The 18,567-nt window shown below is 36.1% G+C and overlaps 16 non-coding genes across 16 annotated transcripts; all 16 read left to right on the plus strand.

The window, feature by feature from the left end:
- Positions 1-1,758: 1,758 nt before the first annotated feature.
- Positions 1,759-1,877, plus strand: LOC139507982 (5S ribosomal RNA). The gene has a single exon (XR_011660949.1). It is a non-coding gene; the product is annotated as a 5S ribosomal RNA (ribosomal RNA).
- A 138-nt stretch (positions 1,878-2,015) lies between these two features.
- On the plus strand, positions 2,016-2,134 carry LOC139507994 (5S ribosomal RNA). The gene has a single exon (XR_011660962.1). It is a non-coding gene; the product is annotated as a 5S ribosomal RNA (ribosomal RNA).
- Positions 2,135-4,106: 1,972 nt separating this feature from the next.
- On the plus strand, positions 4,107-4,225 carry LOC139508005 (5S ribosomal RNA). Its single transcript, XR_011660973.1, has one exon. It is a non-coding gene; the product is annotated as a 5S ribosomal RNA (ribosomal RNA).
- A 138-nt stretch (positions 4,226-4,363) lies between these two features.
- LOC139508006 (5S ribosomal RNA) lies at positions 4,364-4,482 on the plus strand. Its single transcript, XR_011660974.1, has one exon. It is a non-coding gene; the product is annotated as a 5S ribosomal RNA (ribosomal RNA).
- Positions 4,483-6,453: 1,971 nt separating this feature from the next.
- Positions 6,454-6,572, plus strand: LOC139508007 (5S ribosomal RNA). The gene has a single exon (XR_011660975.1). It is a non-coding gene; the product is annotated as a 5S ribosomal RNA (ribosomal RNA).
- A 138-nt stretch (positions 6,573-6,710) lies between these two features.
- LOC139507983 (5S ribosomal RNA) lies at positions 6,711-6,829 on the plus strand. The gene has a single exon (XR_011660951.1). It is a non-coding gene; the product is annotated as a 5S ribosomal RNA (ribosomal RNA).
- Positions 6,830-8,800: 1,971 nt separating this feature from the next.
- Positions 8,801-8,919, plus strand: LOC139507984 (5S ribosomal RNA). The gene has a single exon (XR_011660952.1). It is a non-coding gene; the product is annotated as a 5S ribosomal RNA (ribosomal RNA).
- A 138-nt stretch (positions 8,920-9,057) lies between these two features.
- LOC139507985 (5S ribosomal RNA) lies at positions 9,058-9,176 on the plus strand. Its single transcript, XR_011660953.1, has one exon. It is a non-coding gene; the product is annotated as a 5S ribosomal RNA (ribosomal RNA).
- A 1,971-nt stretch (positions 9,177-11,147) lies between these two features.
- LOC139507986 (5S ribosomal RNA) lies at positions 11,148-11,266 on the plus strand. Its single transcript, XR_011660954.1, has one exon. It is a non-coding gene; the product is annotated as a 5S ribosomal RNA (ribosomal RNA).
- Positions 11,267-11,404: 138 nt separating this feature from the next.
- Positions 11,405-11,523, plus strand: LOC139507987 (5S ribosomal RNA). Its single transcript, XR_011660955.1, has one exon. It is a non-coding gene; the product is annotated as a 5S ribosomal RNA (ribosomal RNA).
- Positions 11,524-13,494: 1,971 nt separating this feature from the next.
- Positions 13,495-13,613, plus strand: LOC139507988 (5S ribosomal RNA). Its single transcript, XR_011660956.1, has one exon. It is a non-coding gene; the product is annotated as a 5S ribosomal RNA (ribosomal RNA).
- Positions 13,614-13,751: 138 nt separating this feature from the next.
- LOC139507990 (5S ribosomal RNA) lies at positions 13,752-13,870 on the plus strand. The gene has a single exon (XR_011660957.1). It is a non-coding gene; the product is annotated as a 5S ribosomal RNA (ribosomal RNA).
- A 1,971-nt stretch (positions 13,871-15,841) lies between these two features.
- On the plus strand, positions 15,842-15,960 carry LOC139507991 (5S ribosomal RNA). Its single transcript, XR_011660958.1, has one exon. It is a non-coding gene; the product is annotated as a 5S ribosomal RNA (ribosomal RNA).
- A 138-nt stretch (positions 15,961-16,098) lies between these two features.
- Positions 16,099-16,217, plus strand: LOC139507992 (5S ribosomal RNA). Its single transcript, XR_011660959.1, has one exon. It is a non-coding gene; the product is annotated as a 5S ribosomal RNA (ribosomal RNA).
- A 1,971-nt stretch (positions 16,218-18,188) lies between these two features.
- On the plus strand, positions 18,189-18,307 carry LOC139507993 (5S ribosomal RNA). Its single transcript, XR_011660960.1, has one exon. It is a non-coding gene; the product is annotated as a 5S ribosomal RNA (ribosomal RNA).
- A 138-nt stretch (positions 18,308-18,445) lies between these two features.
- Positions 18,446-18,564, plus strand: LOC139507995 (5S ribosomal RNA). Its single transcript, XR_011660963.1, has one exon. It is a non-coding gene; the product is annotated as a 5S ribosomal RNA (ribosomal RNA).
- The last annotated feature ends 3 nt before the right edge of the window (positions 18,565-18,567 follow it).

Genomic DNA, 18,567 nt, shown 5'->3' on the forward strand with positions numbered 1-18,567 from the left:
GAATTCCACTCCTTCCACATGCATGTGGCTACATATATATATTTTTTTTTTAAATTAGGTCGTCTGTGATAATATGGTATCCGCCTTTTGTCGTCATTTGAAATCGCCTCTTTCTTTTTGACCAGGGCTTATATGATTCACTATTTTTCTGAAAGAATTCTGATTAGCAAAAATTCATTATAGCAAAAACAAATAATAAACAATAAATACTAATTATAGCTTGTAAAGTTCCAGTAAAAAATTCGAATATTTGAAACGTCTTTCATCTCGGTCAAGGAAGTCCCGCTTTCGAAGTTTGCCATCTTTGTGTGCTTTCATATCGAAGGCAAAATCTAAATTTTTTGGGAAGTCTCTTTATTTCTACGTATATCTGAAAGCAAAAACATATAAAGAAATGATTTTACTACAAAGGTATATCATTTTTACGGCACAATCTAGTTTTTGTGAAATAATACAACACGTTTTCTGATGAAGAATCGCACGAGAGAAATTGACAAGTTGTACATTAATCGTAAATATTTCTTTACTCGTGGTATTTTGTTTAATTCTTATGACATATTCTGAAAGAAAAATTCCTGCTGAAGATTTTCGTGTATGATTTATATATCAAAACGTACAATTTATTTGAAACAAATGATTAAAACTTGTCGAACAAGCACACAGATTTTCTTGTCGATCTGTTTGAATTAGATTGTCATGAAAGTTTAAGGGTGCTCTCGTCGAGGTCCGCGTTAGATAGATAATTACACTATGTCAGTGAGGTTTGGTAAACATTGTAATCTGTCGTTCATTCGCACACATCGTTCAACAACCAAAACCGCAAAATGTCAGACGCACCAGCACCAGTAGTAAAGACCCCAGCTAAGTCACCAAAGAAGAAAGTTGCAGCTAAACCAAAGAAAGTAGCTACTCATCCAAAATACAGCGAGATGGTCGGAAAGGCTATATCTGCTTTGAAAGAGCGTGGAGGCTCCAGCCGTCAAGCCATCCTTAAGTATATCTTAGCAAACTTCAGCGTTGGTAGCGATGCAAAAACAGTAAACACTCACTTGAAGTTAGCTCTGAAATCAGGAGTGAAGAGCAATAGCTTGAAACAGTCGAAGGGTACCGGCGCTTCTGGAAGCTTTAAGATTGGGGAAGTGGCTAAACCAGCTAAGAAACCAGCAAAGAAAGTAGTTAAACCTAAAGCCGCCAAGCCAAAGAAGGCAAAGACACCTACCAAAAAGACTGCCGCAAAGAAACCTGCAGCAAAGAAACCAGCAGGTGAAAAGAAAGCAGCTAAACCAAAAGCAAAGAAACCAGCTGCAAAGAAACCTGCTGCAAAACCTGCTGCCAAATCTGCAAAGAAAGCCACAAAATCTCCCAAGAAGACAAAGGCTGCAGCTAAACCAAAGAAGGCAAAGACACCAAAGAAGAAGTAAATAAAGGAAGCATCCTGATGCTTTTAAAGCTTAAACAGCCCTTTTAAGGGCTACCAAAATTTTTCAAAAAGAGTCTGAAATTGTTGCATGGTATTAGTCACAAATAAAATATAGCTTGTCCCATATTCTAAATCTCTCTGTCTTCTCTGCAATTTTTTTCTACTATAAAGTCCATGTGTACTTGCCTAGTTTTACTATCTTCCACTCTCTGGATCGTGCAGTAAGTGTTTAGTTTTGCTTCTATCTTAAACCTGAAATTTTTTTTTTATACAAATTCTAGATCTGTTCAAAATTGCTACTTCCTAACTTTATATATCAAACATTTTGACACTTCTGTGTCTACGACCATATCACGTTGAAAACACCGGTTCTCGTCCGATCACCGAAGTTAAGCAACGTCGAGCCCGGTTAGTACTTGGATGGGTGACCGCCTGGGAATACCGGGTGTTGTAGACATTTTTTGTACCTATAATTTTGCATTTCTACCAAACAATTAATGTAAAGTTTTGCTTCTGAAAAAATCTGTTTTATATAAATTTCTTTTCAAAAATGCTACTACCTAACCTTATATATCAAAAATTTTAACACTTCTGTGTCTACGACCATATCACGTTGAAAACACCGGTTCTCGTCCGATCACCGAAGTTAAGCAACGTCGAGCCCGGTTAGTACTTGGATGGGTGACCGCCTGGGAATACCGGGTGTTGTAGACATTTTTTTACTTATAATTTTGCATTCCTACCAAACATAATTGTTCTATGATTTTTTTTTACTAATTTACTTGGATGTAATATTCAACATATCTAGCTATCAATGAATGAAGAAAACAGAAAATAAATCATTCATAAATTTATTTATTTTTCAATACCCATCTGCATGGTGAAATATTTTTACGTGAAATACATGCAAGTCAAGTTATATACACTTAAGAATTCCACTCCTTCCACATGCATGTGGCTACATATATATATTTTTTTTTTAAATTAGGTCGTCTGTGATAATATGGTATCCGCCTTTTGTCGTCATTTGAAATCGCCTCTTTCTTTTTGACCAGGGCTTATATGATTCACTATTTTTCTGAAAGAATTCTGATTAGCAAAAATTCATTATAGCAAAAACAAATAATAAACAATAAATACTAATTATAGCTTGTAAAGTTCCAGTAAAAAATTCGAATATTTGAAACGTCTTTCATCTCGGTCAAGGAAGTCCCGCTTTCGAAGTTTGCCATCTTTGTGTGCTTTCATATCGAAGGCAAAATCTAAATTTTTGGGAAGTCTCTTTATTTCTACGTATATCTGAAAGCAAAAACATATAAAGAAATGATTTTACTACAAAGGTATATCATTTTTACGGCACAATCTAGTTTTTGTGAAATAATACAACACGTTTTCTGATGAAGAATCGCACGAGAGAAATTGACAAGTTGTACATTAATCGTAAATATTTCTTTACTCGTGGTATTTTGTTTAATTCTTATGACATATTCTGAAAGAAAAATTCCTGCTGAAGATTTTCGTGTATGATTTATATATCAAAACGTACAATTTATTTGAAACAAATGATTAAAACTTGTCGAACAAGCACACAGATTTTCTTGTCGATCTGTTTGAATTAGATTGTCATGAAAGTTTAAGGGTGCTCTCGTCGAGGTCCGCGTTAGATAGATAATTACACTATGTCAGTGAGGTTTGGTAAACATTGTAATCTGTCGTTCATTCGCACACATCGTTCAACAACCAAAACCGCAAAATGTCAGACGCACCAGCACCAGTAGTAAAGACCCCAGCTAAGTCACCAAAGAAGAAAGTTGCAGCTAAACCAAAGAAAGTAGCTACTCATCCAAAATACAGCGAGATGGTCGGAAAGGCTATATCTGCTTTGAAAGAGCGTGGAGGCTCCAGCCGTCAAGCCATCCTTAAGTATATCTTAGCAAACTTCAGCGTTGGTAGCGATGCAAAAACAGTAAACACTCACTTGAAGTTAGCTCTGAAATCAGGAGTGAAGAGCAATAGCTTGAAACAGTCGAAGGGTACCGGCGCTTCTGGAAGCTTTAAGATTGGGGAAGTGGCTAAACCAGCTAAGAAACCAGCAAAGAAAGTAGTTAAACCTAAAGCCGCCAAGCCAAAGAAGGCAAAGACACCTACCAAAAAGACTGCCGCAAAGAAACCTGCAGCAAAGAAACCAGCAGGTGAAAAGAAAGCAGCTAAACCAAAAGCAAAGAAACCAGCTGCAAAGAAACCTGCTGCAAAACCTGCTGCCAAATCTGCAAAGAAAGCCACAAAATCTCCCAAGAAGACAAAGGCTGCAGCTAAACCAAAGAAGGCAAAGACACCAAAGAAGAAGTAAATAAAGGAAGCATCCTGATGCTTTTAAAGCTTAAACAGCCCTTTTAAGGGCTACCAAAATTTTTCAAAAAGAGTCTGAAATTGTTGCATGGTATTAGTCACAAATAAAATATAGCTTGTCCCATATTCTAAATCTCTCTGTCTTCTCTGCAATTTTTTTCTACTATAAAGTCCATGTGTACTTGCCTAGTTTTACTATCTTCCACTCTCTGGATCGTGCAGTAAGTGTTTAGTTTTGCTTCTATCTTAAACCTGAAATTTTTTTTTATACAAATTCTAGATCTGTTCAAAATTGCTACTTCCTAACTTTATATATCAAACATTTTGACACTTCTGTGTCTACGACCATATCACGTTGAAAACACCGGTTCTCGTCCGATCACCGAAGTTAAGCAACGTCGAGCCCGGTTAGTACTTGGATGGGTGACCGCCTGGGAATACCGGGTGTTGTAGACATTTTTTGTACCTATAATTTTGCATTTCTACCAAACAATTAATGTAAAGTTTTGCTTCTGAAAAAATCTGTTTTATATAAATTTCTTTTCAAAAATGCTACTACCTAACCTTATATATCAAAAATTTTAACACTTCTGTGTCTACGACCATATCACGTTGAAAACACCGGTTCTCGTCCGATCACCGAAGTTAAGCAACGTCGAGCCCGGTTAGTACTTGGATGGGTGACCGCCTGGGAATACCGGGTGTTGTAGACATTTTTTTACTTATAATTTTGCATTCCTACCAAACATAATTGTTCTATGATTTTTTTTACTAATTTACTTGGATGTAATATTCAACATATCTAGCTATCAATGAATGAAGAAAACAGAAAATAAATCATTCATAAATTTATTTATTTTTCAATACCCATCTGCATGGTGAAATATTTTTACGTGAAATACATGCAAGTCAAGTTATATACACTTAAGAATTCCACTCCTTCCACATGCATGTGGCTACATATATATATTTTTTTTTTAAATTAGGTCGTCTGTGATAATATGGTATCCGCCTTTTGTCGTCATTTGAAATCGCCTCTTTCTTTTTGACCAGGGCTTATATGATTCACTATTTTTCTGAAAGAATTCTGATTAGCAAAAATTCATTATAGCAAAAACAAATAATAAACAATAAATACTAATTATAGCTTGTAAAGTTCCAGTAAAAAATTCGAATATTTGAAACGTCTTTCATCTCGGTCAAGGAAGTCCCGCTTTCGAAGTTTGCCATCTTTGTGTGCTTTCATATCGAAGGCAAAATCTAAATTTTTGGGAAGTCTCTTTATTTCTACGTATATCTGAAAGCAAAAACATATAAAGAAATGATTTTACTACAAAGGTATATCATTTTTACGGCACAATCTAGTTTTTGTGAAATAATACAACACGTTTTCTGATGAAGAATCGCACGAGAGAAATTGACAAGTTGTACATTAATCGTAAATATTTCTTTACTCGTGGTATTTTGTTTAATTCTTATGACATATTCTGAAAGAAAAATCCTGCTGAAGATTTTCGTGTATGATTTATATATCAAAACGTACAATTTATTTGAAACAAATGATTAAAACTTGTCGAACAAGCACACAGATTTTCTTGTCGATCTGTTTGAATTAGATTGTCATGAAAGTTTAAGGGTGCTCTCGTCGAGGTCCGCGTTAGATAGATAATTACACTATGTCAGTGAGGTTTGGTAAACATTGTAATCTGTCGTTCATTCGCACACATCGTTCAACAACCAAAACCGCAAAATGTCAGACGCACCAGCACCAGTAGTAAAGACCCCAGCTAAGTCACCAAAGAAGAAAGTTGCAGCTAAACCAAAGAAAGTAGCTACTCATCCAAAATACAGCGAGATGGTCGGAAAGGCTATATCTGCTTTGAAAGAGCGTGGAGGCTCCAGCCGTCAAGCCATCCTTAAGTATATCTTAGCAAACTTCAGCGTTGGTAGCGATGCAAAAAACAGTAAACACTCACTTGAAGTTAGCTCTGAAATCAGGAGTGAAGAGCAATAGCTTGAAACAGTCGAAGGGTACCGGCGCTTCTGGAAGCTTTAAGATTGGGGAAGTGGCTAAACCAGCTAAGAAACCAGCAAAGAAAGTAGTTAAACCTAAAGCCGCCAAGCCAAAGAAGGCAAAGACACCTACCAAAAAGACTGCCGCAAAGAAACCTGCAGCAAAGAAACCAGCAGGTGAAAAGAAAGCAGCTAAACCAAAAGCAAAGAAACCAGCTGCAAAGAAACCTGCTGCAAAACCTGCTGCCAAATCTGCAAAGAAAGCCACAAAATCTCCCAAGAAGACAAAGGCTGCAGCTAAACCAAAGAAGGCAAAGACACCAAAGAAGAAGTAAATAAAGGAAGCATCCTGATGCTTTTAAAGCTTAAACAGCCCTTTTAAGGGCTACCAAAATTTTTCAAAAAGAGTCTGAAATTGTTGCATGGTATTAGTCACAAATAAAATATAGCTTGTCCCATATTCTAAATCTCTCTGTCTTCTCTGCAATTTTTTTCTACTATAAAGTCCATGTGTACTTGCCTAGTTTTACTATCTTCCACTCTCTGGATCGTGCAGTAAGTGTTTAGTTTTGCTTCTATCTTAAACCTGAAATTTTTTTTTATACAAATTCTAGATCTGTTCAAAATTGCTACTTCCTAACTTTATATATCAAACATTTTGACACTTCTGTGTCTACGACCATATCACGTTGAAAACACCGGTTCTCGTCCGATCACCGAAGTTAAGCAACGTCGAGCCCGGTTAGTACTTGGATGGGTGACCGCCTGGGAATACCGGGTGTTGTAGACATTTTTTGTACCTATAATTTTGCATTTCTACCAAACAATTAATGTAAAGTTTTGCTTCTGAAAAAATCTGTTTTATATAAATTTCTTTTCAAAAATGCTACTACCTAACCTTATATATCAAAAATTTTAACACTTCTGTGTCTACGACCATATCACGTTGAAAACACCGGTTCTCGTCCGATCACCGAAGTTAAGCAACGTCGAGCCCGGTTAGTACTTGGATGGGTGACCGCCTGGGAATACCGGGTGTTGTAGACATTTTTTTACTTATAATTTTGCATTCCTACCAAACATAATTGTTCTATGATTTTTTTTACTAATTTACTTGGATGTAATATTCAACATATCTAGCTATCAATGAATGAAGAAAACAGAAAATAAATCATTCATAAATTTATTTATTTTTCAATACCCATCTGCATGGTGAAATATTTTTACGTGAAATACATGCAAGTCAAGTTATATACACTTAAGAATTCCACTCCTTCCACATGCATGTGGCTACATATATATATTTTTTTTTTAAATTAGGTCGTCTGTGATAATATGGTATCCGCCTTTTGTCGTCATTTGAAATCGCCTCTTTCTTTTTGACCAGGGCTTATATGATTCACTATTTTTCTGAAAGAATTCTGATTAGCAAAAATTCATTATAGCAAAAACAAATAATAAACAATAAATACTAATTATAGCTTGTAAAGTTCCAGTAAAAAATTCGAATATTTGAAACGTCTTTCATCTCGGTCAAGGAAGTCCCGCTTTCGAAGTTTGCCATCTTTGTGTGCTTTCATATCGAAGGCAAAATCTAAATTTTTGGGAAGTCTCTTTATTTCTACGTATATCTGAAAGCAAAAACATATAAAGAAATGATTTTACTACAAAGGTATATCATTTTTACGGCACAATCTAGTTTTTGTGAAATAATACAACACGTTTTCTGATGAAGAATCGCACGAGAGAAATTGACAAGTTGTACATTAATCGTAAATATTTCTTTACTCGTGGTATTTTGTTTAATTCTTATGACATATTCTGAAAGAAAAATTCCTGCTGAAGATTTTCGTGTATGATTTATATATCAAAACGTACAATTTATTTGAAACAAATGATTAAAACTTGTCGAACAAGCACACAGATTTTCTTGTCGATCTGTTTGAATTAGATTGTCATGAAAGTTTAAGGGTGCTCTCGTCGAGGTCCGCGTTAGATAGATAATTACACTATGTCAGTGAGGTTTGGTAAACATTGTAATCTGTCGTTCATTCGCACACATCGTTCAACAACCAAAACCGCAAAATGTCAGACGCACCAGCACCAGTAGTAAAGACCCCAGCTAAGTCACCAAAGAAGAAAGTTGCAGCTAAACCAAAGAAAGTAGCTACTCATCCAAAATACAGCGAGATGGTCGGAAAGGCTATATCTGCTTTGAAAGAGCGTGGAGGCTCCAGCCGTCAAGCCATCCTTAAGTATATCTTAGCAAACTTCAGCGTTGGTAGCGATGCAAAAACAGTAAACACTCACTTGAAGTTAGCTCTGAAATCAGGAGTGAAGAGCAATAGCTTGAAACAGTCGAAGGGTACCGGCGCTTCTGGAAGCTTTAAGATTGGGGAAGTGGCTAAACCAGCTAAGAAACCAGCAAAGAAAGTAGTTAAACCTAAAGCCGCCAAGCCAAAGAAGGCAAAGACACCTACCAAAAAGACTGCCGCAAAGAAACCTGCAGCAAAGAAACCAGCAGGTGAAAAGAAAGCAGCTAAACCAAAAGCAAAGAAACCAGCTGCAAAGAAACCTGCTGCAAAACCTGCTGCCAAATCTGCAAAGAAAGCCACAAAATCTCCCAAGAAGACAAAGGCTGCAGCTAAACCAAAGAAGGCAAAGACACCAAAGAAGAAGTAAATAAAGGAAGCATCCTGATGCTTTTAAAGCTTAAACAGCCCTTTTAAGGGCTACCAAAATTTTTCAAAAAGAGTCTGAAATTGTTGCATGGTATTAGTCACAAATAAAATATAGCTTGTCCCATATTCTAAATCTCTCTGTCTTCTCTGCAATTTTTTTCTACTATAAAGTCCATGTGTACTTGCCTAGTTTTACTATCTTCCACTCTCTGGATCGTGCAGTAAGTGTTTAGTTTTGCTTCTATCTTAAACCTGAAATTTTTTTTTATACAAATTCTAGATCTGTTCAAAATTGCTACTTCCTAACTTTATATATCAAACATTTTGACACTTCTGTGTCTACGACCATATCACGTTGAAAACACCGGTTCTCGTCCGATCACCGAAGTTAAGCAACGTCGAGCCCGGTTAGTACTTGGATGGGTGACCGCCTGGGAATACCGGGTGTTGTAGACATTTTTTGTACCTATAATTTTGCATTTCTACCAAACAATTAATGTAAAGTTTTGCTTCTGAAAAAATCTGTTTTATATAAATTTCTTTTCAAAAATGCTACTACCTAACCTTATATATCAAAAATTTTAACACTTCTGTGTCTACGACCATATCACGTTGAAAACACCGGTTCTCGTCCGATCACCGAAGTTAAGCAACGTCGAGCCCGGTTAGTACTTGGATGGGTGACCGCCTGGGAATACCGGGTGTTGTAGACATTTTTTTACTTATAATTTTGCATTCCTACCAAACATAATTGTTCTATGATTTTTTTTACTAATTTACTTGGATGTAATATTCAACATATCTAGCTATCAATGAATGAAGAAAACAGAAAATAAATCATTCATAAATTTATTTATTTTTCAATACCCATCTGCATGGTGAAATATTTTTACGTGAAATACATGCAAGTCAAGTTATATACACTTAAGAATTCCACTCCTTCCACATGCATGTGGCTACATATATATATTTTTTTTTTAAATTAGGTCGTCTGTGATAATATGGTATCCGCCTTTTGTCGTCATTTGAAATCGCCTCTTTCTTTTTGACCAGGGCTTATATGATTCACTATTTTTCTGAAAGAATTCTGATTAGCAAAAATTCATTATAGCAAAAACAAATAATAAACAATAAATACTAATTATAGCTTGTAAAGTTCCAGTAAAAAATTCGAATATTTGAAACGTCTTTCATCTCGGTCAAGGAAGTCCCGCTTTCGAAGTTTGCCATCTTTGTGTGCTTTCATATCGAAGGCAAAATCTAAATTTTTGGGAAGTCTCTTTATTTCTACGTATATCTGAAAGCAAAAACATATAAAGAAATGATTTTACTACAAAGGTATATCATTTTTACGGCACAATCTAGTTTTTGTGAAATAATACAACACGTTTTCTGATGAAGAATCGCACGAGAGAAATTGACAAGTTGTACATTAATCGTAAATATTTCTTTACTCGTGGTATTTTGTTTAATTCTTATGACATATTCTGAAAGAAAAATTCCTGCTGAAGATTTTCGTGTATGATTTATATATCAAAACGTACAATTTATTTGAAACAAATGATTAAAACTTGTCGAACAAGCACACAGATTTTCTTGTCGATCTGTTTGAATTAGATTGTCATGAAAGTTTAAGGGTGCTCTCGTCGAGGTCCGCGTTAGATAGATAATTACACTATGTCAGTGAGGTTTGGTAAACATTGTAATCTGTCGTTCATTCGCACACATCGTTCAACAACCAAAACCGCAAAATGTCAGACGCACCAGCACCAGTAGTAAAGACCCCAGCTAAGTCACCAAAGAAGAAAGTTGCAGCTAAACCAAAGAAAGTAGCTACTCATCCAAAATACAGCGAGATGGTCGGAAAGGCTATATCTGCTTTGAAAGAGCGTGGAGGCTCCAGCCGTCAAGCCATCCTTAAGTATATCTTAGCAAACTTCAGCGTTGGTAGCGATGCAAAAACAGTAAACACTCACTTGAAGTTAGCTCTGAAATCAGGAGTGAAGAGCAATAGCTTGAAACAGTCGAAGGGTACCGGCGCTTCTGGAAGCTTTAAGATTGGGGAAGTGGCTAAACCAGCTAAGAAACCAGCAAAGAAAGTAGTTAAACCTAAAGCCGCCAAGCCAAAGAAGGCAAAGACACCTACCAAAAAGACTGCCGCAAAGAAACCTGCAGCAAAGAAACCAGCAGGTGAAAAGAAAGCAGCTAAACCAAAAGCAAAGAAACCAGCTGCAAAGAAACCTGCTGCAAAACCTGCTGCCAAATCTGCAAAGAAAGCCACAAAATCTCCCAAGAAGACAAAGGCTGCAGCTAAACCAAAGAAGGCAAAGACACCAAAGAAGAAGTAAATAAAGGAAGCATCCTGATGCTTTTAAAGCTTAAACAGCCCTTTTAAGGGCTACCAAAATTTTTCAAAAAGAGTCTGAAATTGTTGCATGGTATTAGTCACAAATAAAATATAGCTTGTCCCATATTCTAAATCTCTCTGTCTTCTCTGCAATTTTTTTCTACTATAAAGTCCATGTGTACTTGCCTAGTTTTACTATCTTCCACTCTCTGGATCGTGCAGTAAGTGTTTAGTTTTGCTTCTATCTTAAACCTGAAATTTTTTTTTATACAAATTCTAGATCTGTTCAAAATTGCTACTTCCTAACTTTATATATCAAACATTTTGACACTTCTGTGTCTACGACCATATCACGTTGAAAACACCGGTTCTCGTCCGATCACCGAAGTTAAGCAACGTCGAGCCCGGTTAGTACTTGGATGGGTGACCGCCTGGGAATACCGGGTGTTGTAGACATTTTTTGTACCTATAATTTTGCATTTCTACCAAACAATTAATGTAAAGTTTTGCTTCTGAAAAAATCTGTTTTATATAAATTTCTTTTCAAAAATGCTACTACCTAACCTTATATATCAAAAATTTTAACACTTCTGTGTCTACGACCATATCACGTTGAAAACACCGGTTCTCGTCCGATCACCGAAGTTAAGCAACGTCGAGCCCGGTTAGTACTTGGATGGGTGACCGCCTGGGAATACCGGGTGTTGTAGACATTTTTTTACTTATAATTTTGCATTCCTACCAAACATAATTGTTCTATGATTTTTTTTACTAATTTACTTGGATGTAATATTCAACATATCTAGCTATCAATGAATGAAGAAAACAGAAAATAAATCATTCATAAATTTATTTATTTTTCAATACCCATCTGCATGGTGAAATATTTTTACGTGAAATACATGCAAGTCAAGTTATATACACTTAAGAATTCCACTCCTTCCACATGCATGTGGCTACATATATATATATTTTTTTTAAATTAGGTCGTCTGTGATAATATGGTATCCGCCTTTTGTCGTCATTTGAAATCGCCTCTTTCTTTTTGACCAGGGCTTATATGATTCACTATTTTTCTGAAAGAATTCTGATTAGCAAAAATTCATTATAGCAAAAACAAATAATAAACAATAAATACTAATTATAGCTTGTAAAGTTCCAGTAAAAAATTCGAATATTTGAAACGTCTTTCATCTCGGTCAAGGAAGTCCCGCTTTCGAAGTTTGCCATCTTTGTGTGCTTTCATATCGAAGGCAAAATCTAAATTTTTGGGAAGTCTCTTTATTTCTACGTATATCTGAAAGCAAAAACATATAAAGAAATGATTTTACTACAAAGGTATATCATTTTTACGGCACAATCTAGTTTTTGTGAAATAATACAACACGTTTTCTGATGAAGAATCGCACGAGAGAAATTGACAAGTTGTACATTAATCGTAAATATTTCTTTACTCGTGGTATTTTGTTTAATTCTTATGACATATTCTGAAAGAAAAATTCCTGCTGAAGATTTTCGTGTATGATTTATATATCAAAACGTACAATTTATTTGAAACAAATGATTAAAACTTGTCGAACAAGCACACAGATTTTCTTGTCGATCTGTTTGAATTAGATTGTCATGAAAGTTTAAGGGTGCTCTCGTCGAGGTCCGCGTTAGATAGATAATTACACTATGTCAGTGAGGTTTGGTAAACATTGTAATCTGTCGTTCATTCGCACACATCGTTCAACAACCAAAACCGCAAAATGTCAGACGCACCAGCACCAGTAGTAAAGACCCCAGCTAAGTCACCAAAGAAGAAAGTTGCAGCTAAACCAAAGAAAGTAGCTACTCATCCAAAATACAGCGAGATGGTCGGAAAGGCTATATCTGCTTTGAAAGAGCGTGGAGGCTCCAGCCGTCAAGCCATCCTTAAGTATATCTTAGCAAACTTCAGCGTTGGTAGCGATGCAAAAACAGTAAACACTCACTTGAAGTTAGCTCTGAAATCAGGAGTGAAGAGCAATAGCTTGAAACAGTCGAAGGGTACCGGCGCTTCTGGAAGCTTTAAGATTGGGGAAGTGGCTAAACCAGCTAAGAAACCAGCAAAGAAAGTAGTTAAACCTAAAGCCGCCAAGCCAAAGAAGGCAAAGACACCTACCAAAAAGACTGCCGCAAAGAAACCTGCAGCAAAGAAACCAGCAGGTGAAAAGAAAGCAGCTAAACCAAAAGCAAAGAAACCAGCTGCAAAGAAACCTGCTGCAAAACCTGCTGCCAAATCTGCAAAGAAAGCCACAAAATCTCCCAAGAAGACAAAGGCTGCAGCTAAACCAAAGAAGGCAAAGACACCAAAGAAGAAGTAAATAAAGGAAGCATCCTGATGCTTTTAAAGCTTAAACAGCCCTTTTAAGGGCTACCAAAATTTTTCAAAAAGAGTCTGAAATTGTTGCATGGTATTAGTCACAAATAAAATATAGCTTGTCCCATATTCTAAATCTCTCTGTCTTCTCTGCAATTTTTTTCTACTATAAAGTCCATGTGTACTTGCCTAGTTTTACTATCTTCCACTCTCTGGATCGTGCAGTAAGTGTTTAGTTTTGCTTCTATCTTAAACCTGAAATTTTTTTTTATACAAATTCTAGATCTGTTCAAAATTGCTACTTCCTAACTTTATATATCAAACATTTTGACACTTCTGTGTCTACGACCATATCACGTTGAAAACACCGGTTCTCGTCCGATCACCGAAGTTAAGCAACGTCGAGCCCGGTTAGTACTTGGATGGGTGACCGCCTGGGAATACCGGGTGTTGTAGACATTTTTTGTACCTATAATTTTGCATTTCTACCAAACAATTAATGTAAAGTTTTGCTTCTGAAAAAATCTGTTTTATATAAATTTCTTTTCAAAAATGCTACTACCTAACCTTATATATCAAAAATTTTAACACTTCTGTGTCTACGACCATATCACGTTGAAAACACCGGTTCTCGTCCGATCACCGAAGTTAAGCAACGTCGAGCCCGGTTAGTACTTGGATGGGTGACCGCCTGGGAATACCGGGTGTTGTAGACATTTTTTTACTTATAATTTTGCATTCCTACCAAACATAATTGTTCTATGATTTTTTTTACTAATTTACTTGGATGTAATATTCAACATATCTAGCTATCAATGAATGAAGAAAACAGAAAATAAATCATTCATAAATTTATTTATTTTTCAATACCCATCTGCATGGTGAAATATTTTTACGTGAAATACATGCAAGTCAAGTTATATACACTTAAGAATTCCACTCCTTCCACATGCATGTGGCTACATATATATATTTTTTTTTTAAATTAGGTCGTCTGTGATAATATGGTATCCGCCTTTTGTCGTCATTTGAAATCGCCTCTTTCTTTTTGACCAGGGCTTATATGATTCACTATTTTTCTGAAAGAATTCTGATTAGCAAAAATTCATTATAGCAAAAACAAATAATAAACAATAAATACTAATTATAGCTTGTAAAGTTCCAGTAAAAAATTCGAATATTTGAAACGTCTTTCATCTCGGTCAAGGAAGTCCCGCTTTCGAAGTTTGCCATCTTTGTGTGCTTTCATATCGAAGGCAAAATCTAAATTTTTGGGAAGTCTCTTTATTTCTACGTATATCTGAAAGCAAAAACATATAAAGAAATGATTTTACTACAAAGGTATATCATTTTTACGGCACAATCTAGTTTTTGTGAAATAATACAACACGTTTTCTGATGAAGAATCGCACGAGAGAAATTGACAAGTTGTACATTAATCGTAAATATTTCTTTACTCGTGGTATTTTGTTTAATTCTTATGACATATTCTGAAAGAAAAATTCCTGCTGAAGATTTTCGTGTATGATTTATATATCAAAACGTACAATTTATTTGAAACAAATGATTAAAACTTGTCGAACAAGCACACAGATTTTCTTGTCGATCTGTTTGAATTAGATTGTCATGAAAGTTTAAGGGTGCTCTCGTCGAGGTCCGCGTTAGATAGATAATTACACTATGTCAGTGAGGTTTGGTAAACATTGTAATCTGTCGTTCATTCGCACACATCGTTCAACAACCAAAACCGCAAAATGTCAGACGCACCAGCACCAGTAGTAAAGACCCCAGCTAAGTCACCAAAGAAGAAAGTTGCAGCTAAACCAAAGAAAGTAGCTACTCATCCAAAATACAGCGAGATGGTCGGAAAGGCTATATCTGCTTTGAAAGAGCGTGGAGGCTCCAGCCGTCAAGCCATCCTTAAGTATATCTTAGCAAACTTCAGCGTTGGTAGCGATGCAAAAACAGTAAACACTCACTTGAAGTTAGCTCTGAAATCAGGAGTGAAGAGCAATAGCTTGAAACAGTCGAAGGGTACCGGCGCTTCTGGAAGCTTTAAGATTGGGGAAGTGGCTAAACCAGCTAAGAAACCAGCAAAGAAAGTAGTTAAACCTAAAGCCGCCAAGCCAAAGAAGGCAAAGACACCTACCAAAAAGACTGCCGCAAAGAAACCTGCAGCAAAGAAACCAGCAGGTGAAAAGAAAGCAGCTAAACCAAAAGCAAAGAAACCAGCTGCAAAGAAACCTGCTGCAAAACCTGCTGCCAAATCTGCAAAGAAAGCCACAAAATCTCCCAAGAAGACAAAGGCTGCAGCTAAACCAAAGAAGGCAAAGACACCAAAGAAGAAGTAAATAAAGGAAGCATCCTGATGCTTTTAAAGCTTAAACAGCCCTTTTAAGGGCTACCAAAATTTTTCAAAAAGAGTCTGAAATTGTTGCATGGTATTAGTCACAAATAAAATATAGCTTGTCCCATATTCTAAATCTCTCTGTCTTCTCTGCAATTTTTTTCTACTATAAAGTCCATGTGTACTTGCCTAGTTTTACTATCTTCCACTCTCTGGATCGTGCAGTAAGTGTTTAGTTTTGCTTCTATCTTAAACCTGAAATTTTTTTTTATACAAATTCTAGATCTGTTCAAAATTGCTACTTCCTAACTTTATATATCAAACATTTTGACACTTCTGTGTCTACGACCATATCACGTTGAAAACACCGGTTCTCGTCCGATCACCGAAGTTAAGCAACGTCGAGCCCGGTTAGTACTTGGATGGGTGACCGCCTGGGAATACCGGGTGTTGTAGACATTTTTTGTACCTATAATTTTGCATTTCTACCAAACAATTAATGTAAAGTTTTGCTTCTGAAAAAATCTGTTTTATATAAATTTCTTTTCAAAAATGCTACTACCTAACCTTATATATCAAAAATTTTAACACTTCTGTGTCTACGACCATATCACGTTGAAAACACCGGTTCTCGTCCGATCACCGAAGTTAAGCAACGTCGAGCCCGGTTAGTACTTGGATGGGTGACCGCCTGGGAATACCGGGTGTTGTAGACATTTTTTTACTTATAATTTTGCATTCCTACCAAACATAATTGTTCTATGATTTTTTTTACTAATTTACTTGGATGTAATATTCAACATATCTAGCTATCAATGAATGAAGAAAACAGAAAATAAATCATTCATAAATTTATTTATTTTTCAATACCCATCTGCATGGTGAAATATTTTTACGTGAAATACATGCAAGTCAAGTTATATACACTTAAGAATTCCACTCCTTCCACATGCATGTGGCTACATATATATATTTTTTTTTTAAATTAGGTCGTCTGTGATAATATGGTATCCGCCTTTTGTCGTCATTTGAAATCGCCTCTTTCTTTTTGACCAGGGCTTATATGATTCACTATTTTTCTGAAAGAATTCTGATTAGCAAAAATTCATTATAGCAAAAACAAATAATAAACAATAAATACTAATTATAGCTTGTAAAGTTCCAGTAAAAAATTCGAATATTTGAAACGTCTTTCATCTCGGTCAAGGAAGTCCCGCTTTCGAAGTTTGCCATCTTTGTGTGCTTTCATATCGAAGGCAAAATCTAAATTTTTGGGAAGTCTCTTTATTTCTACGTATATCTGAAAGCAAAAACATATAAAGAAATGATTTTACTACAAAGGTATATCATTTTTACGGCACAATCTAGTTTTTGTGAAATAATACAACACGTTTTCTGATGAAGAATCGCACGAGAGAAATTGACAAGTTGTACATTAATCGTAAATATTTCTTTACTCGTGGTATTTTGTTTAATTCTTATGACATATTCTGAAAGAAAAATTCCTGCTGAAGATTTTCGTGTATGATTTATATATCAAAACGTACAATTTATTTGAAACAAATGATTAAAACTTGTCGAACAAGCACACAGATTTTCTTGTCGATCTGTTTGAATTAGATTGTCATGAAAGTTTAAGGGTGCTCTCGTCGAGGTCCGCGTTAGATAGATAATTACACTATGTCAGTGAGGTTTGGTAAACATTGTAATCTGTCGTTCATTCGCACACATCGTTCAACAACCAAAACCGCAAAATGTCAGACGCACCAGCACCAGTAGTAAAGACCCCAGCTAAGTCACCAAAGAAGAAAGTTGCAGCTAAACCAAAGAAAGTAGCTACTCATCCAAAATACAGCGAGATGGTCGGAAAGGCTATATCTGCTTTGAAAGAGCGTGGAGGCTCCAGCCGTCAAGCCATCCTTAAGTATATCTTAGCAAACTTCAGCGTTGGTAGCGATGCAAAAACAGTAAACACTCACTTGAAGTTAGCTCTGAAATCAGGAGTGAAGAGCAATAGCTTGAAACAGTCGAAGGGTACCGGCGCTTCTGGAAGCTTTAAGATTGGGGAAGTGGCTAAACCAGCTAAGAAACCAGCAAAGAAAGTAGTTAAACCTAAAGCCGCCAAGCCAAAGAAGGCAAAGACACCTACCAAAAAGACTGCCGCAAAGAAACCTGCAGCAAAGAAACCAGCAGGTGAAAAGAAAGCAGCTAAACCAAAAGCAAAGAAACCAGCTGCAAAGAAACCTGCTGCAAAACCTGCTGCCAAATCTGCAAAGAAAGCCACAAAATCTCCCAAGAAGACAAAGGCTGCAGCTAAACCAAAGAAGGCAAAGACACCAAAGAAGAAGTAAATAAAGGAAGCATCCTGATGCTTTTAAAGCTTAAACAGCCCTTTTAAGGGCTACCAAAATTTTTCAAAAAGAGTCTGAAATTGTTGCATGGTATTAGTCACAAATAAAATATAGCTTGTCCCATATTCTAAATCTCTCTGTCTTCTCTGCAATTTTTTTCTACTATAAAGTCCATGTGTACTTGCCTAGTTTTACTATCTTCCACTCTCTGGATCGTGCAGTAAGTGTTTAGTTTTGCTTCTATCTTAAACCTGAAATTTTTTTTTATACAAATTCTAGATCTGTTCAAAATTGCTACTTCCTAACTTTATATATCAAACATTTTGACACTTCTGTGTCTACGACCATATCACGTTGAAAACACCGGTTCTCGTCCGATCACCGAAGTTAAGCAACGTCGAGCCCGGTTAGTACTTGGATGGGTGACCGCCTGGGAATACCGGGTGTTGTAGACATTTTTTGTACCTATAATTTTGCATTTCTACCAAACAATTAATGTAAAGTTTTGCTTCTGAAAAAATCTGTTTTATATAAATTTCTTTTCAAAAATGCTACTACCTAACCTTATATATCAAAAATTTTAACACTTCTGTGTCTACGACCATATCACGTTGAAAACACCGGTTCTCGTCCGATCACCGAAGTTAAGCAACGTCGAGCCCGGTTAGTACTTGGATGGGTGACCGCCTGGGAATACCGGGTGTTGTAGACATTT

The sequence above is a fragment of the Mytilus edulis genome, unplaced genomic scaffold (assembly GCF_963676685.1).
Source record: "Mytilus edulis unplaced genomic scaffold, xbMytEdul2.2 SCAFFOLD_1058, whole genome shotgun sequence".
Taxonomy (NCBI): Eukaryota; Metazoa; Mollusca; class Bivalvia; order Mytilida; family Mytilidae; genus Mytilus; species Mytilus edulis.